Source organism: Accipiter gentilis, chromosome 23, assembly GCF_929443795.1.
Source record: "Accipiter gentilis chromosome 23, bAccGen1.1, whole genome shotgun sequence".
NCBI lineage: Eukaryota > Metazoa > Chordata > Aves > Accipitriformes > Accipitridae > Astur > Astur gentilis.
The window spans coordinates 6,363,611-6,388,938 of NC_064902.1; the positions used below are offsets into that span (position 1 = coordinate 6,363,611).

General features: G+C 52.6%; 1 protein-coding gene across 3 annotated transcripts in view; it reads left to right on the plus strand.

The window, feature by feature from the left end:
• CACNA2D2 (calcium voltage-gated channel auxiliary subunit alpha2delta 2) overlaps window positions 1–25,328 on the plus strand; it is a 225,239-nt gene that overhangs the window by 117,072 nt on the left and 82,839 nt on the right. The gene's annotated exons all lie outside the window — the stretch shown is intronic.

Here is a 25,328-nt window from a genome sequence, read left to right on the forward strand (position 1 = left end):
GGTTTTCCTTGCGCTGAGTCTGTCTCCCTGCCTACGCAGCACCTGACACGCTGGAGCTGAATCAGAGCGCTGCAAATCCCCGCTGGGGAGCCGGGCTCTGGCGAGCTTTAGAAGTCTTCTGCTGGCCATGGCCGATGGACAACTGGGAGCTGTGTCCGTGGGGCCACGCTTCTGCCCACGCTACATGTCTGAGCACAGAAGGGCTGGTCACCATGCACGGGGCTTTCTGTGGCCGTTTGGGCGGCTCTCCTGCCCCTTGCGCGTTGCCTGTCTCAAGCACAGCCTCGGGCAGCGCTGGTTGCGCAGCCAGGGAGGAGGCGACTGGGCTTTTCATATGCTGAGCACAGCTACACGGCAGGTCGTCGGTCATCCCAGGCGCTTTATTACCTCTGTCTGGCCTCAGCCAGGAGCCAGCGATGAGTTGCATGCGCTCATCATTTACCTCCACTCGCCTCACAGAGACGTTCGTTGTCCATGTGCACCAAGGTCTCCTGGTTTTGCAAACAGCTGAACCTGCTGATACTTTCCAGTAAGCACTAGCTACTGGCTAGCTACTCACACTGGTGGACCCTTCTCTGAGCTGCCTGGACTCACCAACCGAATGGAGATGCCCCTTGATTTGTTTTGCTTGGACGATTTTCTTGCAGCCAAGCATATTGGATTGGCTCTCGGAGGAGTTGGCACATGGAGGAGGACAGCAGAAGAGGGGGAAGAGAACAGGACCATCCCTCCTCAGCAGCTTGTAAGCATCCCCATGTCCATGGCCAGCTGAGGAGGGATGGAGAGAATTTCACTGCTTATTGAAACAAGGACTCAGTCAGCGGTGGACCAAGGAGATGGCATCTGCTCCAACAAACATGTTTGCATCTCCAAGGAAGTGAAGTCATGCTGCTTATAATGTTGGGCCAGACTGTGTCCTGGGTGGGGAAGAAAGGGAAACTATTTTGGGGAAGAGAGAGTAAATTTCTCCAGGGGTCCTAAAGGACTTAAAGCAGGAGATAGGTGCAAGTAAGTGTAGTAGAGGGAGAGGCAGATCTCACTGTAGGAGGTGAAGCTGATTATCTTTCATTCCTTCACCAGTACCTTTTATAAGCCCTCCTAATTGTGTTTTCTCCTTGTGTAATTCCATCAGGGTTTTTCTGTTCTATCTTAATTTGTCCAAGTTAAATGTGATTTCCAGGTAGATGAGTAAAACCAAATCATTCTCTGCTCAAAGTTGTGGCAAGTCTCTAAACCAGAGTGCTGGGGACAGGTTAGCAGTGTGCCCTCATAGAAGCTGCACAGGTGAGGTGGAGACCTGCTATTGCAGGGCCAGAGGAGAAAAAAGTGTCTTTCAGTGAGTGGGGAGCCTCTCCGATACGCATCGAGCTACTCCACGCTGCTAGCTACTGGTGATGGCCAGCAGGAAACCCAAAGGCTTTTGTGCATCTGATCCAGGCATGGTGTCCAGAGACCTCCACCTTTTGGTGCCAGCGGTTGGGGTAAGGAGTGAGCTCTGCAGCTGCATCAGTCTTATTCCAGCGCTGCCGTGGAGCACGGAGAACGATGTGACGTGTGCCACAGGGCTTGTTTTGTCTTACACTTCCTTGCTATTGCTTTCACGCCTGTTTTGCACAACCTCTGACTGCTGAAATGATGCCAGTTACCCTCCCTGGTTTTCCCTGTGGGCCCTGGGCACAGGGCTTTGCAGCACTGGGAAACAGCTCTGAGAGTGGAAGCTGCACCCCATTGGGTGCAGTGAGCTCGCTGCACCCCAAATGTGAAACGAGTAGCAGCAAATGCTCCCGGTGCACGTTCTGCGCTGCACGTGCTGCTCTGTGGCGGTACGTCCAACCCCAGGGCAGCCTGCAAAGGGAAAACGTCCCTGAGAGCAGCTCCTACTCGCTTTGTGTTAAGTGATGTGGGTCCCAGCCCCTCTTCCCCAGTTGTTATGCAATGATTTATGATATTTGCGATGTGCTGTTCCATGGATAATGCCTTTGCTGCAGTTCAGTGAGTTGTTCATTGGGTTGATTGATTGTATGACAGTGTCTAGGAGCTCTTTTGAACCTGAGGATGCTGCAGATGCTCCTCTGTTGCTGACCATTGAGAGAGAGGAAGCTGTTCACGTGCTGGTAGCGACAACTTCATAGCACTGGCTGTGGTTTGAGAATCAGCACATCACTCCGAGCTGATGGAGGTAAAATCACGTCTGTAGGGATAACGGGGGGATAACCCCATTAAATGGGGAGTGCCTGGCCCTTGGTCACAGCGCTGTACTGGGGAGCCATGGCTTGGGTCCTGGCTCTGCTGCTGCCTCCCAGGCAAACTTGGATGTGTTTCTAAATATATAAAGGGGCCCTGGAGGATAAAGCTCTGCCCTGTCCTCTGTTGTGAGGATAAATTCATAAGTGACTGTGAAAATTTCCAGCCCTGCTGCGAAGGGCCTTGGAAACACCTGGAAAGGACAATAAATTTCCAAGCTGCAAGCATTGCTTAACCTAAGCTGCTTTCCATGGTCTCTGCACTGCAATACTGTGGTTTCGGAGTCACTCTACCATTTGTCCTTCAAAGAGCACAGCAAGGAGTTTTGTCTCCCAATTCCAGCATTTATTCTGCTGGTGCCAGTCTGTTCCTCTCTTGTTTTAGATAGCATTTCTGTGCTCCATCTATCAGACCTCTGGGTGCCCTGGAATCAATCAGGAATTCCAGCCTTGTGCCTGCTAATTGTGTGGCTGTTTGGTGGCTGGGAGCTCTTCCAGCTGATGGATGGTGTGCATGGAGGTTTTACTCCATTTGACTGACACCCTGTAAGCGGCACGGTGTTGTGTGCATGCCCAGCACGGGGGCGAGGATAAGCGTTTGCACAACCGTGCAGAGCAACGTGCTGTGTGTGCGTGGGGCTGTACCCTTACTGATACTGGGGGAGCATTTAGGCTGTCACCATGGGAGCTCTGGCTGTCGGAGGGGTGCTGGGTCAGCCAGACCATTGCACAGACTCATGTGTGATGCTGAAATACCGGGATGGACCCTGCAGGGGTTTGACGGACTTGGCAGGGTATGAGAAATCAGTAGTTCTCTCTGGTGGGAAGGCACTGAGGAGCAGGTATGCTCTAACAAAACTAGCTTGCGGCCATCTGCAAGATGCTGACCGTGATGGCAGAGGACCGACATGCAGCTGGGTCTGTCTCCCAGCCTTGCAGAAGCCAGGGTCAGTGGCTGGACTGGAAATAAGTCCGAGGTCTGCGTGGCCTCTGTGACTGCCCATAGCTGCCCTGAACGGTCTTCTGATAGCCCTGCACAGCTGGCTGGTGGTGACTGCCCTAGCATGCCCTGGAGAAGCCCTCTTGCATCTGTAAACAAATTTGGATCTGAAGGTAGAGCGTGCCGAAGTGACAGGTTTACCCTTCTGAGGCACTTTAGTTTTGCAGGTTTGACTTGACATGTCGGGCAGCTCCTTGGATTGTAACCTGAAAGGGTATTATAGGAGATGCTGTACTCCGGGTGACATTTTTAATCTTTCATCTCTTCCAGCTAATGTGTTTCGCTGATCAGTTTGCCAGGCAGAGCGGCCTCGCTGGCAATGCCAGGTCTGAGTTCCTCTCCCGTCTGCCTCTCATTCTGCACGCGCTGCCACACGGCTTAACAATTGTGTTTTTCATGAATAATTTGTTCTCTCCACATCAGGCAGTCTGTGTCACTCTGCAGCCACCGGCTTTGCAGAGGGAAACAGCCGAGTGAATGGAACAGCCGGCGACGCTGGTCCTGGGTGAGTCTGCCCTGTGCCTTCCTGCACTCAAAACAGGGGTTTATTAATTTCTCCTTCAAAGCAGTGTCCTTTGCTGCATGCACGCGCACTGCGTGGGTCTCCCTTCTGGCTGTGCTCTCTCGAGGAGTGACATTTCAGTGTTAGCAGGTGAGTCAGATGTTGTGCCCTTTCCCAGGAGAGTGCCTGGCACCTCTGTTTGCACCTCGTCACGGTGCATCTCTTGTGCGGATGGTGCTGCGTTGGAGGGCAGCGAGGGACCAAAACAGCCCTTGCCCCTGTTGTGCTGGCCTGGGAGTTTGCTTTCTAGTTATCCCCCAGGCCCTAAGGCTGGCCCAAGTTCCCTTTTGAGAACAGCACCCACCCTGACACCCCTGGGGTGAGCATGTTGCAGTGGGTGCTCAGCTGGGGCTCTCCCAGGTGCAGCTTTCCTTGGGGAGATTTCTTCCTGCTACAAGTGAATCCCATTGCTGCGGTCCCACCAGCTGCCGTGTGCACAGCTTTCCCGAGGATCAGCTGCATCCTGAGGCAGCCGAAGGAGCTGGTTCAGCCCTCATACTTCAGCGGAGCAGATAACAGCTTCGATGAACTGTGTTATTTGCCCTGGAAAATTCTTGTTAGCGCTCTGCTGTTGACAGAATCGCACAGGATTTGGATGTTGGATTTGCTCCTTGCAGTCCTCAAAGCAGCATCCTGGTCACAGCAGAAATCAGTTCAGATTCCCGTGTTTGCTCAGGAAAGCCACCCGACAGAGTACCGTGGGAGGCAGGAGGCTGGCAGGGCTGCAGGGGGATGCCCAGGCACCTGGCCCTTGGGGTACAGGCGTTGGGCAGAGCTGTATCTTGGAGGGATGTGGTGCTTGCCAAGCCCTTCCTCAGGAGACCAGTGCGGGGTTGCTTCTCCCAGTGTATTTTCTGACTTTTCTCCTGTCTTCTTCCAACATTTCATTGCAGCTGGCCGTTACAGACGTTCTTCCTTCCAGAAATACTGGAATTAGCCTGTTAATGCTACCCCCTTTAAAAAAGAGGTGCAGGAAATGTATAAATATTTCTCTTGAGAACCAGCGCCTGCAGGCAGGCTCCATCTGTGGGAGCCCTGTCTCTGTCCCGGCACTGCCTGCCACGCTTCAGCACCCGACCCAACGTCTGTGAAAGTTTCGGTTGGGCCCTAGCTCATTTGTGTAGCATGTGGTACTGGCCAAATCTGATCTAATCATATTTTTAGAGTTGGGGAAGCTGAGGTCTAGAATGGCTGAGTCAGGATATGGATCCAGCCACACGGGCACTCAGTGCCCAGGCTCTGCACACCCCAGAAGGACAGAAGGAAAGGTGCAGCAGCCCAACTGTTAGATGGAAAGGGCCGTACTTTTGCAGTCAGGAAGGTTGAGGTTTCCTTCTACCATACCGGAGCTTTTTAATGGCTTTGAACCAATGACTTTAGCCTGAAAGCCTTGCTCCCATTTTTTCGATGACCTGTAGGTGCTGTGGTTGCGTGGCCAGTTCGGAGCTCAAAGGCAGACCGGCGCTATTGGATGCTTCTTGGATAACAGCCCATGGGCTGTCATTTCTGTTGGCTTGTGATACTCAGTGCATGTTTTCAAATACCAACTGGAGTTGTTTGCAAATGCCTAGTAAATCCCAAAATAGCCCCAATTTGCTGAATTTTGTGAATAGCATTCAGCCCACTCCAGTTACAATAGCAGCCTGCCTCCATGCCTCGCCGGAGCTTTGCGGAGGTACAATAGTGAAAGGGGCGACGAGTGAGGCTGGGCGAGCAAATGTTATTATTCCAGCTTGCTGCACAAACAATGGATGCTATTTGTTTTGCTGGCTTCTAGAGCGTCTTTCTTTTATCGGCTCAGATTCTTTCGCCGCATTCCTCATTTTTCTTTTCTGGCTTTCTACTCTTTGGGGATTCATTATCCTGGTGAAGCGTGGTCCCTTTCGGTTGGTGCTCCAGAGCTGGAGGACTGGTGCTGGGATGTGAATCACCTCCCGTCGCCTCTCCCTTGCGTGTGGGTGGGATGTGGGGGATGTCTGTCTGCAAGCATCCCTTCTGCTAACCCACAGTGGCATGTCCTCAGTTCCCCGGGCTCCCTGGGAAGCCTGGCAGATCAGGGGCCGCCTTCCCCCCTCGCCCCAAGCTCCTCTTGCTCTGCTGTTTACATGCCGGAAAGTTTATCTGCTGCGGTTTCTTCCCGCGGTCCAGCAATAGGACGCTGATGAGGAGTGACAGGAAGGTCACAGCGCAGGGGAGGAGAGGATGGGGAACGTGCCCCGAGCTCGGCTCTGCCTCCCCAGCCCCGCTCTGCCTCTGCCCGGCATGGCCTTGCCAGGGCAGTGGGGACATCCTTAGCTGCCCTTGGAGCTGCTGGAGGTGGCAGCCTTCCCTTTCCCCAGGGGGTCTGCTTCACGTAAGACGGTCCTTTACGGCTCTTTAAGATCCTTTATTTATTCATTACTTGTGTTTTATTTCTCGTCCTGCTTCTGAGTCGATGGGTACGTGTGATGAGCCTGAGCGAGCTGCTGGGGAGAGGCGAGCGCCAATAACTCTGGCTCCTCTCCCCTGATGGGGGGTTTCTCTGTCCCACCACCCAACCCGTAGGTCCTATGCTTTTCTTCTTCTAACGACTCTTGCCGAGCGTGGCGTGCTGCAGAGGGAGGAGGGCAGAGCTGCGGTCCTCCCGGTACTTGCTCTGGAAGGAACAGCGTTGCTTGAGGTGAGGAAGGGAGGCAACGCTTCTCACGTGCTGCCCAAGCCATCGGGCTCAGCAGAACCAAGAGGCTGCCAAGCCACAAACCCCAATGTGAGCATGGGAGATGTACACAAGTCCGATGGGATGGGTCTTGTTCTGGGGGTCAGGTAGAGGTGGGATCAGTCACAAAGCCCTGGGGTGCTCAGGCTTTATTTATTTGTTACGGGAAGGGAGCACTGGGTGCTGTGCTGCCTCTCTGCAGCACTGTCTGAAGCCTCAGTCCGTGAATGGGATTAAAAAGGGTAAAATTCGCTAGCATCTTAAAACCAAAAAAGTTGCTGTCTCTCCAGATTTGCTGTAGGCTGATGGACTGCTGGTGCGCAGCAAGCAGTCGCTGCCCGGCAGAGACCTCTCTCTAAGGCTGGCGGCAGTAATTGCAGGGCATGGTGCTCGGCATTCATATCTAAGTTTGGCATCTATATCTAATCTGAAAATAAGTCACCATATATTTCATTAAACCAGCTGCTCCTGCTTTTATTTGCTTATTTTGAATGATGCTCTGTTCTGTTGAAAACCCATTTGTTTTTGAAAAATGGTCTGTTTGTGTTAGCAGCCCATGCCCTGCACGGCCCATCCTGCCTCACCCCTCTCTCTCTGGGAGACTCTCAGCAGTGGGGCTGAGCCACTGTCCACCCGTGCTGCAGGGGAAGGGGCAGGAGGAGGTGACCCCATGGGTGACGTCCTGTCCTGGGACACACATCTGCATGTCCTGGCTGTGCAACAGCCCCGTGACCTTGAACAAATCACCCGCAAATGGTTTGGTCCCTCCGTTCCCTGTCTGTAAAGGGGAGATGGAGCAATGAGTTTGGAGGTGCCTGGGTTGCCATGAGTACCTGTGGGTAGGTGGGCTGTCAAGATTCACCTGTAACTGGCCAAGATGAGGTGAGTGGGCTGGCTTCACCACTTTTCCTGCTGGAAAGCTGCCTGAAGTAATTGCCTGGCCTGCCGTGCTCAGCTTAGCTAGGTCTCTTTGACCGTGACACAGTCTAAAAACAACAGCAAATGAGCCCTGTTAACCTTCCGGATAGAACCCTGCCCCACCTCCCTGAATTCTGAAGTTGCAGGAATTGTATTTTAAAGCTTCATGCCACAGCTGTGAGTGGTAGCAATGTACTTTCCTTGTGAGGTGGAATTTGAGATTTCCAGGTCATCTCATGGCCAAGGGGTTGTTGCTTTGCAGAGCAAAGCCCCCAGCCCCTGCCCCAGGGAGGAAGGAATTGCCACTAGCTCGCATGGGCCAGGAGAAAACCTCCTGTAGTTGAAACCTCGCACACTGGTTACGTGTGTATCTGTTAACATACGGCAATTAGGAAACTTATTTCCAGCCCGCTGTTTGCCGTGACAGATTCCTGAACCCCAGCCAGCGCTTCGCGGGAGGAGCTGTCGTGGAAGAGGAAATAATGGGAATCTCGGGCTTTTTATAGCGCTACCCATTCTCTCTTGGCTGCCTGCGGGGAGCCTGATGTCCCCGGCACCATGTGTGATGGGAAACCACTGCGGGGTGGGCGGCCGGAGGGGGACCTGGCTCCAGGGACAAAGCGGGACCTGGCTCCAGGGGCAGGTGGGAGCCAGCGTTTCTGCTGGACGGCAAGCCACGAGGTTGAAGCAAGCTGGTCGCCCACCCATCCAAAACCTGTGTGTGCCAGGATGCTATCTGTTGGAGGGCGCTTCCCCATCCTTGCAGCCGGCAGCTCAGTAACTGCTTACTGCCTGTAAGGGGAGCAGGTATTTGGGAATTTTTAGGAGTTGGTGATGATTTTGATGCTTCAGCTGTTTGGTGATTCTGAATCCAGGTCCTCAACCACTCAGTTGCCCAAAAGTCTCTAGAAAAATCTCAGCCTTGCACCTGAGTGAACAACAGAGAGTCTGAAAATATTTGAGTTTTTTTACTTTAAGGCTTTAGGACTCTCCCAGCTGGCTGTGAACCACACAACCAGGAGAGGAAGAGATACCGTCCTCTTCTGTCCTAAACTGAGGCTGTCTCTCCCCACTCTCACTGTCTTCTCACTCTGGTTATTCATTTCTTGGATACCCCCATTTTTTTAAAACTAGTCCCGTCTTTAACCTTCTACCCTCCAGGCAGGACTGGGCTGGAAGTGGGCAGCCCAAGGAGTGTGGTAGGAAAACACGAGCAGTGGTGATGGGAACGGGTCAGCGAGCTGGGGCTGGAACCTGCTGCTGGTTGAGCTAAATAGTACAGAAACAAATGTACAGGAAATGGCAGTGTGGGAATTTAATTTTTTTTACGAGAATTTAATTTGCTACAAGAGCAAAGGCTGGGCAGTGAAAAGGGAAGGAAGCAGGTCTCAGTCTCATGATGGGAAACATTTTTGGTGGTGTTTTTTACCTGTGTGGCACAGCACTGGCTGCGGACATGCTGTGGCTCATGCTAAAAATATGATCAGGTTTACAGGGATGGTGGGTGGCTGTGTGGATCATGGATGTCCATGGATCCAGGTGTGGGAGTGAGGAGGAGCTGTTGCTGGAGGCCAGTGGGTCTTGTGGGGCAGATTTAGAGCTCAGGGCTGCACGAGGTCTCTCAGACCAGACCTTCCCTGCTCTAGATGCAGCCTCCTGGACTGGGCTTGCTGATGATGATCTTCCCTGGGGATGTCAATGCTTCCTTCAGTTTTGGGAGAGGAGAACCCGATCGGATGTCCCCGTGCTGTTCCTGCCTCCCCTTGCACCCAAAGATATGGTGCTATTGGTGCGAGGGAAAAGGAAAAACTGGTCAGAGCATGTGGTCAGAAATGTCCTGGCTAGCTCCATGTCTCCTGCTTCTTCCCACACCTTTTCTGTGCACCTCAAGGTCATCGGGCTGTTGCTTTCCACAAATTGCATTTTCCGTTCCCCTTCTTGCTCTCGTGTTCAGCCAAGTCCAGCTGCTGCACAGCCACCGTGATTAAAGCATCCAGGCTCTCGCTGCGATGGCAGAATACCTCCAAGTGTTGCTTTCCTTAATGCACTCAGCCTTGTTGCCTGATGAGAAGCTGATTGACCCTCCAGATCCAGGTGGGCACCTGTTAAACACCGCCTTGTCCCAAATGTGCTGTCTAATGAGCCCTCCCCCCACAAAAGTGTCTCCCCCCTCCCCACCTCCAGTTGCATACCTGCGCTCTCCCTTCCCCTCGGAGCGAAGCCTCCGGAGTGGGAGCACACGCCGTGTGGTCTGCCCTCAATTAAAGCGCGTTTGCCTGTTGGTGTTCCAGCGATGGAAATGACCGCAATCCAGAGCATTTAAATTAGGAGTGATGGTATAGGAACGTGCTGTCATGCTGGTTACTGAGGGCTCTTTCAGTGTGATGCTGAGATTCAGGGATGCCAGTTAAAGAGCATCCCTCTTTCATCCTGACTTTGTGTGGTGAGGGCACAGAAAAGAGCAGGCTTTACTTGGCAGAAAGGCAAAAGGGAGGAAATTGTGGGGGCTGTATTTATTGCTGTTAACTGTCAGTGTAGGGTAAAAGACCAGCTGGATTCATAAACTGTGTGTAACCTGCCTTGGGGACAGAGACATCTTCGCTGCAGTTTGGGAGGGGGAGTTTTCATCAGGAGTTCATAGGCATGACCAGAAGCTTGCGAGACCAGAGCTCTGCTGCTGCTGGTGCTGTGCAAAGGGGCGACGAGACGTGGTCTGTGCAGCAGTGCAGCTCTCCTCCGTGCTTTCTGGGGGGCCCTGGAGAGCTGCACCCCACTGCACCAGCCCTGCAACACCGTGATGTGGTCCGGGGGACGCCAGCCCATGCAAAGCCCCGAACCCCGCTCGCCTCTTCCCTCTGCATCCTCCCGAAGGGAAGAACCACATGGCTGTGGTTTATAAAAGTGAAATATAAACTGCCATTAATTGTTCTGGCCTCTATGACTCAAGTGTAAATGACACAGTGACATCTGTCTGAGCCAGCAGCCAGCTTTCACGAGGGGAAGGAGCAGCAGCAGTGGTTTGGGAGGGAGCTGCCGCTGGATTTGGCTCATCCCTGATGCTGGGGAAGCCCAGCAGCCCCCCGAATGTCCCCTGAGCACAGCACGGGAGGGGGGTACCAACAGCCCTGGGCTGTCCTACTGCAACCTATGGCAAGGCGACTGCTCCAGAAGCTCCTCCACACTTCTCTCTGCAGCTATGGTAGAACAAATTAATAGTAACAATAATAATAAATACCAGCAGAGCCACACTACAACATACGGCATAAATCCCAGTGCCCTTGCTGGGCTGAAACTGCTGGTGCGAAGGTTGGGAGCAGCCCCTTAAAATGCAAATCATCATTAGTGATGTGGAAATGGTGCGGTCGTAGCCTCTGATCCTCGTTGTCTCCGCTGAGTGTCCCCCTCCCAGCAGCGGGAGTGATGGAGCTGACTCGGGCAGTTTCGGGGAGCAGCACACAGCTTCCCGGAGAAGCATATAGCGTGTGTCATTCTTGGCACCCCAGCAGCACAAATCGACTGTACCCATCAACAGATTTCCTCCCAGTAGCCTGCAGTCCCTTTGCTCCTCAGCACTTTTCTTTGGTTTTCTACAAAGATTTCTTGGTCCCCACCCCAGCTTTCATTATTAAATGGGTGTTTTTCTACCTGGCGCTTTATTTTTGTGACTGTGGCACGCACGCTATTGCTCACGTAGGAGTCACCAGTGCTTTTGCGGGGAAGAATCGGGGTGAAGCGCGGCAACATTTCTTCGTTAACTTTTTCTCCTTCTGTATCAGTGGGACTCTGCTGAGGATCATGCTGGAGAGCCGTGCTGGGAGGGTGCTCCGAGGGCGGCTGTGCAGCCTTCGCCTCCTGTGCTCAGCCGTGTGTGCACACGTGGTTGTGCGTGCCGCTTGCTGCACGCTCACACAGCTGAGCTTATTTCTGAAAGGCTCAGCTGCTTAATAGCAGCTGCTCCTGAGGTCGGAGTTCTTCATGCAAGAACAAGTCTTGATCCCCTGCTAGAGAAGGTATTTAGTGGCAACCGGTTTTTGCCCAAAGCTTTATCTGTGGTACCTGTGCCTGGAGACACTGAGAGAGAGGGTCGCTGTTTTGCCCGTCTGTCTGAATGCCATCGGAGATGATTTTGCAGAGGTGGTTCCCCAAGGATTTTGCTAAGTGCTGTTCTTCCCAATAATTTTCCAAACGCCACTTGTACTCCGAGTAGGGTTTTACTGCGAGCATTAACAACACAAAGAGTGTACTGTGGCTCTTTCTTGAATTAACTACAAGCAGCTGTTCTGGTTTGAAACTCAATTTCCCTCTTTTATGCTAAAGTTGACCATATTTCTTAACAAGATGTGCTTTTGCAAGGGAAATGGTGTTGGGGAGGACCGTGCTGTTCTGCGCCGAGTCTCCCTGCAGCCCGTTTCTCTCCATGCCAACCCAAGTTGCCATGCTGAGAGCACTGGTGGAGCAAGAAAGGTGAGTTCCATTGATGAGTGGGTTTGTTTGGGTTGGGGGGTTTTTTTGACTAAAAGCTGTACTGAGTCTCACCAGCTTTTCAGCCAGGCACAAAGCATGGCAAGTGTCACTGACGTTGTCCTTGCTGACCTGAGCTGCACCCATCCCATCGATGTACAGGTGGAAGGCTCTGCAGCTGGCAGCTCTTCCCCCGGACCCTGGCTGCAGCGTGTTACAAGCCTCATCTCTGATTAGTATTGTACTATCTTATTTTTGTTAAAAGTAACAAAAATTGAAGCCCAGTCCCTGTTCCGCGATGTGAGTAGCATTTAAAGTTGATGATGATTGCAGTTCTTTTAGCCTCTTTTGTTGCACAGGGTGGTTTAGTATGTTTACCCACAGTATTTTTGGCATGTGGGTTTCACAATTTGTTTAGCAATGTCAATACCATCTGGAGCATCATCTATTTAAAGTACATTAGAGAGATGAGGAACAACCTATCATATTTTTCCATAGGGTGCATCAAGATTGGAAATGAGAGTCATTCAGAAAGGTTTAATGGGAAAGAGATGTTCGTTGCGCTGCACACTCATCTCTTATCGCGAGCAGTTACAGCTCTGGTGCCGTTCCTCCGCTGCTTTTCCTGATTGTATTGTGCCACTGTATAATATCTGCCTTGAAAAGCAAACAAAAAGCTGTCTTAAAGGTAGGATGAAGGGACAGTACCTTTGACTCATTCCCCTGAATTGAGTAGGACAGCTTGCAGGGGCATATCAGTGGAGAGGATATCGGACGTGGTCTGTGATAAAGGCTGCAGGGGGGTCTGTTCCTCCACGGCTCGTGGAGGTTAATGGATGATGCAGTGTGGGGATTTGATCCCAGTTACTGTGCTTTTGGGATGCTCTGAGGCGAACCTGCTACTGAACGGCCTTGTTGGCGGCTGTGGACCTGGCAGGCAAGGGATGGGCTCCCATGTCACTCATCCATGGGCCAGCCCAGCGTGAACACTGGGCCCTGGCTCATGGCGAGCTCCAGTCACTGAGATGGAAACTCTCGTCCTACTCTGTTGTAGATCCCCTTTGCTTTGAGTAGCACCAGGGTTCAGCCCTGGTTCAGAGCCACCTACAGGGCTCAATGGACCGTGTGGGTTTTGGGGTGGTGGAGCCCATCTTCGCCAGCAGCACTGGGGATGCAGGGCACATCTAAGTGATGCTGGTTTCAGAGATGCTAGAAATCCGTGGAAATACCTTCTCTGTCCAACACCGGAGCGCTGCCTATGGTAGCGTCCTCGGGTACAGGCACGTGGGGCTCTGCGAGCCTGGCTTTCTTCTAGTGCTGGGACTGCATTTGGCAGGGGCTAGCGTCGCCGTGCTTTCAGTTAGATCACGGTTTCTGATCTTTGTAATAGCACCAGCGAGACAGGCAGCCCTGGCCCCGGCCCCAGCCCACTCGGGGAGGGCAGCTCTGGAGGGGAGGGAGGGCTGCGCTCGGTTTGGCTCTGCTGACAGTTCAGTGATGGCTGTAATTCCACCCTGTGAACCCTCGGAGGGGTGCTGGGGGAGGCTGAACGCACACCTGCTATTACTGACAGTGGGTCATTTGCGAGTGAGAACCCTCCTTGCCGCACGCTCCCAGCCCCCAGTAGCCTGGGGGAATTTGCAGGGGATGGTGGGGCTCCAAACACAGCTCGTGTCCTGGTGAGAGGAGCAAAGCCTTCAGATGAGCTGGGGACAGTGATGCGGGATTGCTCCTAGGCTCTCTATCTTCAAAAGCTGGAGATGATTACTTGACACCTCTGCAGTATTAAACCTGAGCGAATCCTAGCTGGAGGGTCCCTGTGGCACGCTGGCCCCTTGGGCGCCCGGTCCCAGCTCAGCGAGATGCGGTCCCTCTGCCGTCCCCATCACCTCTCCGCTGCTTGCAGTTCATCAAACGCTACACTGCTAAAGGGTACTCTCCTGTTCTGCATCAAATGAGAGTAATTGAATTTCCCTTTCCCTTCGGTATCTAACATTATTTTCAGGTTGTGTTGGCATTAACGAGAGCCTGGCCGCAGTTTGCATAAGGATATTTATAGGCCCCTATGCAGATGAGAAGCATCATCTCCCCGCATCATGTGCCTGGCTTGGACGAATAAATTTCACATTGTTACTTTGAACTGGGTCACCAGAAACTTCAAAAATATATTCCTCTGATCGTTTTGATACAGGTTACTTAACAAGGGAGATAAACTAGTACTTCAACACAATTGTAGGGAGAAATGGATTTGCAGAGCCCAAGGCGGTGTCAGAGCGGTGGAAGCTGTTCTGATACACGCTCTTCAAAGCTTCCTACGTTTTGCCAGCCTTAGCATTTTTAATCATTTTGCTGGCTGGCATTCATCTGGTAAGAGTATCAAAGCGCTCCTGCAAATGGGCGAGTGTTTTACCACAACGATTAGTACAATCCTGCGCTTGTCAACCTCTTCCCCTTCAGGAGGTTGCATGGAAAAATCCTCGGTATTTTAAGCTACGGGGGTTTTTACTCTCTTGTAGAGGACAGGCTGTAATTGGTTCTTGCTGCTGGATTTGGGGATGCCGATTTGTTTATTAGAGGAACTTGGGTAAACCTCACGGATCCAGCCCCTGCTGCCCAAGGTGCCTGGCAAGGTGGGAGAAGGCAGCAGTGGCCCACGGGAAGCCTCCCGGCTCCTTCTCCAGCCAAAGGGAAGTTGACATCCCTGGTTCGGGGAAAAGTATGCGTTAGCTCTTGCACGTGCCCACAGAAATGCTCTCCTGCATCACCGCATGCAGATAAATACCTGCCCTTAGGCGGCCAATTGAAATTGAGATCCAGGTAATAATTAAAATAATTGTGTTGAGCTTAAACAGAATGGTGACCCACCGAAATCTTGGCGCGCCGGCTGCACATTCATCACCCTGCAGCCTGAGGTCCTCCTCATTTATTTTAGCGCTGGCAGAGCGTGACAAATCCGTGTGACCGGAGCTTGAACACTCGCCGGAGCAAGGGGACCAGGAGCTGCTGCACCTGCACCGGGGCGCGTCCGTCTGTCCGGCTCTGCTGCTGGAGGAGGATGTCTGTCCTCCGGCCTCATCTGCTCCTCTCCTGTGGCTAAAGAAGTGATCCAAATCAAACTGATAGAACTTCTCCAGTAACACTTGTTAAACCATTGCTGTGCCTTGGTTTTATTCTGGTTTTGTTTTTTAATGGCTTACTGAGATGTTCAAGTGAAACCATCCGAATCCCAAATTTCAGCCTTTTTATACAGCTTAAAAAGGAAAAAAATGACAAAATTTCAAAGTATAGCCATAAAGTTGTGGTTAGGTATCAAATAGAAAGCCCCACCTGAAATGAAGTATGCAGATCCTGCAGTAGAGATAGCACAGGAGCACTGGGGGGGGGGGGGGATGGTGGCTTTCCCCCTGTGGAAGAAGAGGAACAATGTCCCAGGGGATTAGAGGAGTCACCTGGGTCACCCAGGGGGACAAGAGCAGAGCAATGAATTAAGTCCTGGAATCCCAAGCCCCATCATTTTAATTAGGAGACCATCCTGCCAGGATTTGGTCCTTGGTGATGGGCAGAGCTGGTAAAGGTGCAATCGTTTTTAGGAAGATGTTTCACTCCATGGGTTGGTTTTGGACACAGCTGTGTTATCTAGGTTTGGGGCCTTTTGCCTGGGATAGGACGATAAATCATAGTTAACTTTAGATTAATCATTTCTACGCATCTCCATGTGAAGACGGCACAGATTTCCCCACTGGGTTTCTCATCAGTCGTACCGACTGTGTGAAGAGAATATTTTCCTATCAAGGAAGCTAAATAGTTCATCTGTGCTCCTGGCTGTCCTAATATGTTTGAGAAGTCTTTAAAAAGCCCGAGAGAAATAATTCCAGATTATTGAAAGCAATTTGTCTTGTAGAAGACGAACGTGCCTGCATTTAACCGTGTGTCTGTATTTTGAGTCTCTGATTTCTCGGGATGTGATTGTAAGGTCTTGTATTCATCCTGCCTGCTCGGAGCTCCCCGTCTGCCGTGGTGGCTTTCTTGCTGCCAGCCACGCTGAGGGATGAGCCGACGCAGAGGAGGGTAGTGCCTGCACGTGAGATGTGTCTGTCCCTTCCCTGGGAAGAGGAGATGAGTTCGATCTCACGGGCTGAGTGCCAGTCCGCTTTCTGCAGCCGTGCGCTGACTGGCCGGCGGGATGCACTTAACGCCGGACTGCTCGGCCCCTGGATGGGGAGGTGGGAAGGCGCAAACCCATCGTTTTGCGCTGGCACGGAGGCACGTGCACCACCGCCGCTCCTGTGCGAGCGCATCGAGGCACGTCATTTCTGGGGTCCGCTCTGACCTAGCCACCTCCTCGCAGGCAGCAGGGCCACCGGCACTCATCCCTCTGTCCCACCGGAGGAGGATTTATCCTCTTCTCCCACGGACACGAGCGAGGCAGTAGCCATCGCAGTGCCCAGCTCCAGCACCTGCCACACTTACCCAGCTCCAGCCTCCTTGGGGCACGGCGCGGAGCTGCTTGTTCGCTCCTGTGAGGAGCTATTGAATTTATCGGGAGAAGCTCGTTCCCCCCGTAGCGGGCTGGCGTGCGGGCTGTGAGCCGCGGGCCGCCGCCGCAGGTCCTGCGCTTCTGCTGTGCCGAGGGAGCTGGGTGCGGGTGGCCGGTGGCAGGGCCAGCCCTGCTCTGTGCTCGCCGAGGGGAGGGGGACTCGTCTCTCTGACTTGTGCTGTACAAGTAAGTGCAGATGTTTTTGTTTAAAACATGTTGCAATGGGTGTTTCTGCGGCGTCAATCGAACAAGGACATTTTCCCAGGGTGAAGCTTGCTGAGACAGCACTGGTGAGCGGCAGCCTCGCGCGGGAGGGTTATTTCTGCCTGGTTTTAAGCAGCTGCTGAGAATTAGTCTTTGATATCCAGGACAGTACGGTGCGGCCAGTACAAGTAAGACTTCGAACTGCAGGCAGATAATTAGGTTTCGTGCCTGGGGACCCACAGCAAGGAAAATGGAATCGGGTGGTGTGAGTCCTGTATCTCGGTCTGAGGTTCAGCACCTGGGTCCAGCCTCCGCTCTCCTCGCGGTGCCGGCGGCTCGAAGGGGAGGTTCTGTGGGGCCGTGCCCGACTCCCCAGCGGGGCCGTGCCCTTGCCAGCTTACCCAGATCACAGCTCAGCATCTGTGGTGGGCCGGGGACTTGCGGTTTGAGGACAGCCAGAGACTGGCAAAGAGTCTGAGATGTTCCTGTGGGGAAGGTCCCTCTTTAAAATAAATCTAGGAATGTGCTCTGAGAGTTAGTATCTGCTGTCTTAAGGAAAAAAAAAAAATAAAAAAAATAAAGAGGGCTTGCTGCTTCTCCCCAGCAGACTTTAATGAAGGCTCCTACAGAGTGTGGCTTAATCACTGTGAAATTATCGCTTCATCTGTGTGATATATCTCTGTGTCTGTATCAGATCCCTCTGAGCGGTTCGGCTGTCATGTCAGCTCCGCCACGCTGCTGGGAGTGACTCGTCCGGCCCCCTCCCTGCTCCCCCCTTGCGTTTAAGATAACACGGAGGGAATTTTTCAACAGACATAGATGGTAATCCATAAAGATGGATTTGCATTAGTCTAACAAAGGCTGAGACAAATGAAGGCCTTGCCTATGCGAGGACTCGCTGCGCTGGTGGTAGGGCACATCTCCTCGGGGGGGTGCTCTGGCCTGACACAGAAAGCGGGGTGTACCGGCAGAGGTTAGGAAGGGCTGCCCCTGTCCTGCTGCAGCAAGGGATTGCACTGCTTTACTACCAGCCAACAGGGCTTCGGTCCCAAGCTCTTGGCTGTTCCGGTGTTACTTGGCATGGGAACGCAGCACGCAAATCTTATGGGGCGGCAGGGCAGGCTGGAAATAGGGTAGAGTTTCTGCCCTGTATCTGAATTACTTTGCTGTAGTCACTGTAGTGTTATTTTTTTAATTCTTCTTGGCTGCGTGCAGCTATACATCTCCTGTTCAGAATAATCCTATTTGTGTTGCAATAACAATAGAATTACTGCAGTGAGTATCAAAGCCCGTGTAGGTCATAAGCGTTTTGTTTCATAATCTCAACATGGTGATGATGATGATGACCTTTTGCTGTCTGCATTTCCATGTACCTGTGCCTCGTTCTTATTAAATATCCTTGCATTGAAATCTCTTGCTAATCTAATCTCCCCATGTGGCTGCTATATAATTATCTCATTTTGTAAAATATTGCATCTGTCATTCTCCCCCCTCACTTTTGGAGCAGAGGGAGGGTGAGGGAGAGAGGGGAGCAAAGAAGCTGCTGGAGGAGGCAGCGGTAATCCCACTTAAGTGACAATTTGTACAGTATCGGTTTGTAACTGCCGCCACGTGTACCACCTCCGAAGGACCGTGTTCCCATCATCACGGGAGGCCAGGAAGGGTGGCCTCAACCAGGAAACATGTATGTTGGGTTTTTTTGCTTGGTTTGGGGTTTTTAATAGATTTTCAGCTTGCTGATTTTGTTCCCGCTGTGGTTGCTGCCCGTTAAAGCTCTGATGACGTTTCCTCATACGGCTGCGCAGCAAGGATGGAGAGCAAAGTTGTTCCACGCTGACCTTCCTCTCCAGCACAGGGCTGGGTACCAGCCAGTGCTGCCTTCACCCCCTAAATCCAGGAGAGGGATTGTTCCTCCCTGAAACGCCTTTCATACTTCTCCTGCTCCGCAAGAGCCTCTCTTGTGCCAGATCCGAGAGGCTGCTGTGCTGCCCTCAGTTGAAATGAAGGTGGCTGCTGACCTAGCGCTGGAGACGGGCAGCAGCAGCCAGGGACCCAGAGCCCGTGGCTGGGTGGTCGTCTCTGCCAGGTGATGCCAGGGCCCTTCCACGCAGAGCCACAATTTAAAATAAAAAAGTGAACATACAGCCATTGTCTTCATCGGTAATAACATGAAGCTTTGGGGAATGAAGAGCCACAGGGCTCCGTATTTATAAACCATCCCCAGGGAAGGACCAGAGCACATCTGCTCTGGCAAGTCCTATCTAGAAATAGCAAGTTTAATTAATCATCCTGTTTTCTTTTCTTAAACTATTTAAATTCTTTTTTTCCCTCAAGGGATAATGCATTGCTGCCTTTTAAGTAAGTGCTGCAGTTGTAAACTCCTGCCATACTTCTGTCTGGGAGCACATCTGTCTTCTGGCTTGGAGCACATCTGTCTGTGCCTCCCAACCCATCGCTCCCCCGTTCTGGCGCAGTGGGAAAATCTGTATTTCAGAAAGGAATCACATGGATACTTCCAGGCTACAGAGGGTGTCAGATGCAGAGCCCTTTATCTTCTAAACCCCCTTATCTTTTAATTCTGAGACATTTTTGTCTGACAGTTCATAAATTAAAAATGTTTCTTAGGTGACTTTTTGCTCCTGGTTCGTATGTATTTCATGTAAAGACTTTTCAGGCGTTTGAGTTCTGGGAAGAATTATGCAAAACGAGAAGCTCTGGTTTTATGTTCTTATGGGATGCACTTGGCATGCTGCAAACCATGACGCTACAATCAGTGACTGCACACTTTAAAAATACCAAGCTCTTTATGGAGAGCTGTAAAATTTTCCTGTAGCCCAAGTGTCACCCTGAAAACACATCAGATGTGTTGATTTATCACATTCAGCTCTGAACTTCAGTGAAGTTCATGTACTGACCCTGACCTCATGCTGCACTCTGGTGGCCGAGGGCAATTTTGATGTAGCAGCCATCTCTCTGATGATGTGGGAATACCTTGAGTGCCAGCTAAGGATATTTGCACCAGGCTTCACAGGTGTGAGTGATGCATGCCAGACGTGCTGGTTTATGGAGAGGTGTCTTTATAGCACGCCTCGATCATCTTTGCAGCGATAGACCTCTGGAACTTTGGCAAACCAGTGGCTGGGAAGCAGGTGAGATGCTGCAAGCACCTGGTTTGCATTGCCATGCTGCTGAGCCCCGGGTCTCCTCTGGCACGTGGGGGGCACAGAGTGCCGGACCCCTTGGGGACGTGTCGCCCGGCACTGCGCGGGCCACCACCTCTTCCCGGGGGGCTGTGGATTACTGCTCCAGGCATGCAAGGGTGACTCTCTCCATCCACGACTGATAGCCCCTCTGCCTCTCCGGCAGCTTGCCTTGCCTTCTCCAGTGCCCATGCAATTGGGTTTGTTGCTGGTTTTCTTACTCTTCTCGCTGTTGCTGTTGTTACTGCCTCCTCCTTCCCTCTCTGCAACATGGTCACAACCTCTGGTCATAGACGGTTTTCACCACCGCCTTCTCTTACTGCGGTTTATCTTCAGGCACTGCCTGCTTGTCCGTGCCCCGTTTAACCTGCCCGACCTGCCTGTGTTTGACGTTTGTCCCCCCGCGCCCTTCCCGTGCCTCTCCCAGGTCTCCCAAGCCATCACCCTCAGAGCCGCTCTCCTGTCGGGCTGCTGCAAAGGCGTTTTTCTCTCTTCTGTCTTTGCAAATTTACTTCTCTGCTTCAAAATACCCCCTTGCCGAGGCCGCCTGCTGTTTGCCTTCAGCTCTCCTCCTGCTCCCTTTGCTCTCCCTGAAGTGCATTTCTCCATCTTGTCTCACGTCTCTGCAACAGCCCCCAAAAATATAAGCAGAGCTCCTTGATGGCTTCTGCCCACAGTGGCTTTTTGGCTGCGCTATTTGCCTGCGCGGCACGCCAGGAGCAAAATCCATCTCCCCTAGGCAGCTCTTTGCACCTCTGTGAGATTTCAGGCAAAATATAGCTGCATATATATTGATAAGGCGTACGGAGCAGAGAGGACAATTGAATTGCCGTGAGTGGAGCATGCATCAGTGTTCCTGACAATCCAGTAATTAGCTGGCATAGAAGAGCGAGCAGCGAAATGAGCCCGGCAGCTTGTTCGCAGGCTTTAGGGGCTGACTCCCACGGAGTACCTGCTTTTTGCCCTGACATCTGGGTCCATGATGAGGCCTGATGGCTGCTTTCACTTAAAGTCACCGTCACCTTGGAGATCGCTAACAACGAGCAAACGTGAGGACAGCAAATACTCACGCAGGCGCCGGCAGCCCCTACCTGCCGCAGAGCGGGGATGGGATGGCGGGTGCCCCCGCTTCGTTGCTGTCTCGCCCCCCTTGCTCTCAGCTAGGTTTTTTTGCAGGACTGGGGAGGTTCATGCTTGCGACATGGTGGCAGCACCCCAAAACCTCATTATCGGAGACTCCAGGTCTCTCTCCCTTCCTTTCTGTTCTGAATTTTCTCTGTTGCTGGTAACGTGCGTCTGTGGTGGAGGTGTCTTTGCCTTGAACCAGGGTTGGGGACACCAGGTCAGCAATGTCCCCACCTGCCGCGCAGGGCAATTGCAGACAGGCGGGTCAGCAGACCTGTGCAGGTGGGGTTTGGTGAGGAGGGGTTTGCATAGCATTTGTAAGCAAAAGTCTGTCGGGGGAGATGGATACCGTGGGTGAAAAATTCCCGCTTGGGTTGTTGAGAGCACTGCGCTACAGTCCCTCAGCACAGGCTTTTAAAGAATTAACCTGCTTTGGAGTAAGAAGGATGATGGATAATTGGGTAAATGAGAGATTAAAAGGTATGGAGTAAGTTTTCTCAGTGCTGTTGAATCCTCTGTAGAATAAGTGCTGTTCAGTGTTTTCCTATATAGTCTGGGAAAGGAGGCTGAGAACAACACGCCAAAGGTGCCTGGTGCTCCTGGCTCGTCCTGGGTGGTGAGAATGAGTCAAGTGCAAAGAGCTGCAAAGGACGTCAGGTACCAAGCGGCTGCCCGGTAAAACAGCAGACAAAATCCAGCGTCATTAAAGGTGGAGTGACGCACGCAAGGAGGAACGATCCTCACATCTGTAAGCAGTGCCGGGCTCTGACCTGGCTGTTGCTGGTGAGGAGCTGTGTCTCGGAGTGAGGGTAAACACTTCCATGAACACGTTGACCTGGTACTCTGTAGCGGTCAAAAAAGCAGATCGAATGTAATGAATTTTTAAGAAACAAAGTAAAAACAAAACCCAGAATGCAGTTGTGGACTGTCGCATAAATCTGCTGTGTGTCTGCATGGGAAATAAATACTGTGTGCAGCCCTGATTCTCTGCTGCAAAGAGGAGCGGGGAGCCAGAGCAGGGTTACAAGGGCGATGGACATCTCTACGAGGTTTGGCAGTGTAAGCGGTGCTCGAAAGCTGCGGAGGGGTGGCCAGGGGAGCGTGGCCCGGGGCTGTGCAGGCAGGGGTGGGCACTGCAAGGTCAATAGGAAATGACTTTTCTTTGTTTCTGCTAATCAGCTGCTGGGCCATCAAATTAAATTAATAGATGTCAGGAGCAGAGCAAACACACGGTTGGCTCCTCTATGGCAGAAGGAAGGAGGATGGTGGAACTGGCTGCCAGATGAGTTTAGAAAGCTTCCAGAAGTAATCAGACAGATTTGTAAGAGCAAAACACTATTGAGGGTGTTGCTGGCACTGCCAGTGATGAGCTAAATCTCTGCACCATGGGATGCTGGAGGTCAGGAGGACGAGGGAGCAGCAGTGGGTGCTCGTGTGACCGTATGACTTTAGTTGGGCGTCCCCAGTGGCTGTGCTTGGGGAGATGGTACTGGACTGATCGAAACTGGTTCATCTCTTCTGCGGGTGCCTTCACCCTGCTCTGTTGGGGATGTTTGTGCACGTTGCACAAATGGAGCAGTGGGTTGGTAGCCTGCAGCACAGAGGAGCCGAGCACTGAAGAGCTGAGCATGGCCAACACAGGGCTGGGACAGCAGCGTGGTATCATGCTGGCATGGCTGTGTGTCCTGCTGGGGCGAGGATGGCTGGTGGCCCTAAAATCCTGGTACCAGATGGGTATGAGGGTTACAATCACAGGATTGTGGTGTGTGGAGGGAGTCAAGCTCCCGGGGGTATCTCTGGGCAGGAGGCATCACTCAAGGAGCTGTAGATGGAAATCAGAGTTCTGCATATGACCAGGGCAGTGTCCAGCATCCCTGAAAAGCTGGAAGGCATGGGCTGCATCTCAGGGCAAAAAGGTCGTTTGTATTCCTGTTTTCCTGGCTTCGTGAAGGTGTGTTGTGCTGTTACCTTCACGCAAAGGAGCTGGATAGTCACTGAGAGAGGTGGGGAATGAGAAATACCGTGTTAGCATCTTCTGTTGGTGTCCGTCGGTGTTCCTTGACCCTGACACGTTGCTCGGTGCTCGGCCACGTTGTCAATGCTGCTGCAGTGCTGCTGCCATTCCAGGCAGCACACGAATACCAAAGCTGTGCAGGGAGGGGGAAAGCCAAGCAAATAAACAAGGAGTGCAACTTAAAATCTCTCCAAGTGTGCAGCGTTTTGTGACTAATACTAACATAATTCCTGTCTTGCTTTTAACATAATGCTTTTATCTCCCAGATAGACTCCTTATTCTGGTCATTAATCTCCAGGGTTTCTAAGCAAGCAAGCATTGGAGAGTTGCAGCTGTTATGCCGAAGCGTGGTCAGAGGTGTGCAGAGCATCCCGGAGCAAACCTGGGACTGGGGCTGCAGTTTACCCAGGCGGGTTACCTATGGGAGTGTGCTCACAGCTCTGCTCTGAACCCTCAGAAACTGCGGGGCTGGACAAGGCTACGTGTATTCTTTATGGTTTCTTTTCTTCTCCATACCGCCGTGTTCTGCTGGCCCATAAACCCACTGCAAAAGCTGTCTGACATCTCCCTCAATGTGCCTAAGCTGTCTGCATTCTCTGCTCAGTATCCCTCCATCCCTCTTTAACCTTGAGGAGCAGCACTCAGGGAACAGCTTCACCCTCTTTCCCAGTTCTCTGAGGTTCGTAGACATGAAGGCTAGGAGGGACAGTTGCAGCCATCGGCTCTGACCTCCTGCCTAACACAGGCCAGGGAATTTCACCCAGTAATTCCTGCCTCAAGCCCCTACCTTCTCTTTGAGCTGGAGAGCACCACACAGATGGACCCAGTGGTGATGTGATTGTTTTTGAGACCATGCTGGTCTCTTGCAGGATTGTCTGCTGGGGTTTTTGCTTTTGGTTATTTTCTGTTTGGCCTTTCTAGCCTGCTGTGAGCTGGGTCAGATCAGCGGAGGTGCGGCTGTGCTGAATCTGCTCCCGCTGCTGGGGCAGGACCTGCTCCCAGAAATCTCCTCTGGGAAGCTCGCTCTGGGTGAGACTCTCTGGATTGGTGTTACTGGAGGCTCCCAGCCCCACAAAAAGGCTGCTCTGGCAGTGGCAGAGCCGAAGGAGGAGAGGTGAGAAAATCCAGGATAATTTCCAGGAAATCATCTCACTGCCTCATTTATTTACTGCAAAGGTCTCAAAATGTCACCCAGCTCCCTGAGACACCCGGCCACGCTGAGGGCGAGCTTCCCTGCGGTTTCGTGGCTGCTCAGGAGGAGCAGCCCTTGCAAAACTGCAGCCTTGCCCCAGTGCTTATTTAACACGACAGTAGGTAACACAGGGTGCCAGCCGCACTGGATCCTGCAGCGCAAGGATGCTCTCGAGACTGCTGCGAGCCTGAGCGAGGCTTTGAGCGTGAGGTCTGTCATACCTGCTAAGCCTAAAATGATCTGCAAGCCACCTCAGGAACGAGGGTATCATATCCCTGCCTGCAGGCGCTGCGGCTGCGGGGGTGAGGGAGAAGGGCTGGGGGAAGGGGCCACGGCTGGTGCTTGGGAGCCGTGGGGCACACGGGGCATGGGGAGGGCAGCTCAGCTATGTGTCCCCATCCCGTTTGCTTTATACACCCCACGCTCCCTTGAACTTGTCTGGATTTCAGAGGAGGAAACCAAGCCAAACCCAAGCGCTCGCCCCCTCCCACCTTTCCCCGCTCCCCCGTCGCCCATGCGAATGAGAGAGTCTGGGGTGTTTTCACCGTCAGGCAAAATCTCATTTTGCACACTGTTCCCAGCGTGTCCGCAGCCGGCTGCAGCTTGGCACCGGGGGAGTGCCAGACCCGACGGAGGCTTGTGCCGGAGGGCAGCGATAAGCCGCAGAGTATTTCAGACCTTTCTGGCCTCGCTGGCCTATGACTTTTCCCCTCCCTCCTCTCTGGAGGGTTGAAAAGGATTCCCCTTCTTGCGTCCTTCCTCTGTTTGGAAACCAGCCGTCCCTGCGGATCACAGGGAGGGAGAGGGATGCAGCAGGCACCTCCCGCCCGCTCTGCCCATCTCCATCCCCTGCGCTGCGGAGCTGCAGGGTCAGGGCAGGCTGTGCTACCCGCCGCTGTCCCGGGGCTGGCCGGGCTGGCAGGCTGGAGGCAGCTCTCCTCCCTTGATGAAATGCTTCCGACCACACAGTCAGAACGATTTTGACATTTTGGAGAAGGAGAGAAATCTCACCCGGCATTGTGCATGGTTGGCAAAACTGTTGCTGACAACACGGATAAAGGTGGACGGCTCTCAATCAGCTTCTCTTTGCTATTTATTTCTAATTCGGACATATTGTCAGGAAGCCATCTCTCGGATCGGTTTGGAGGACTCCGTATGCAAGTGTTGCATTATGTTT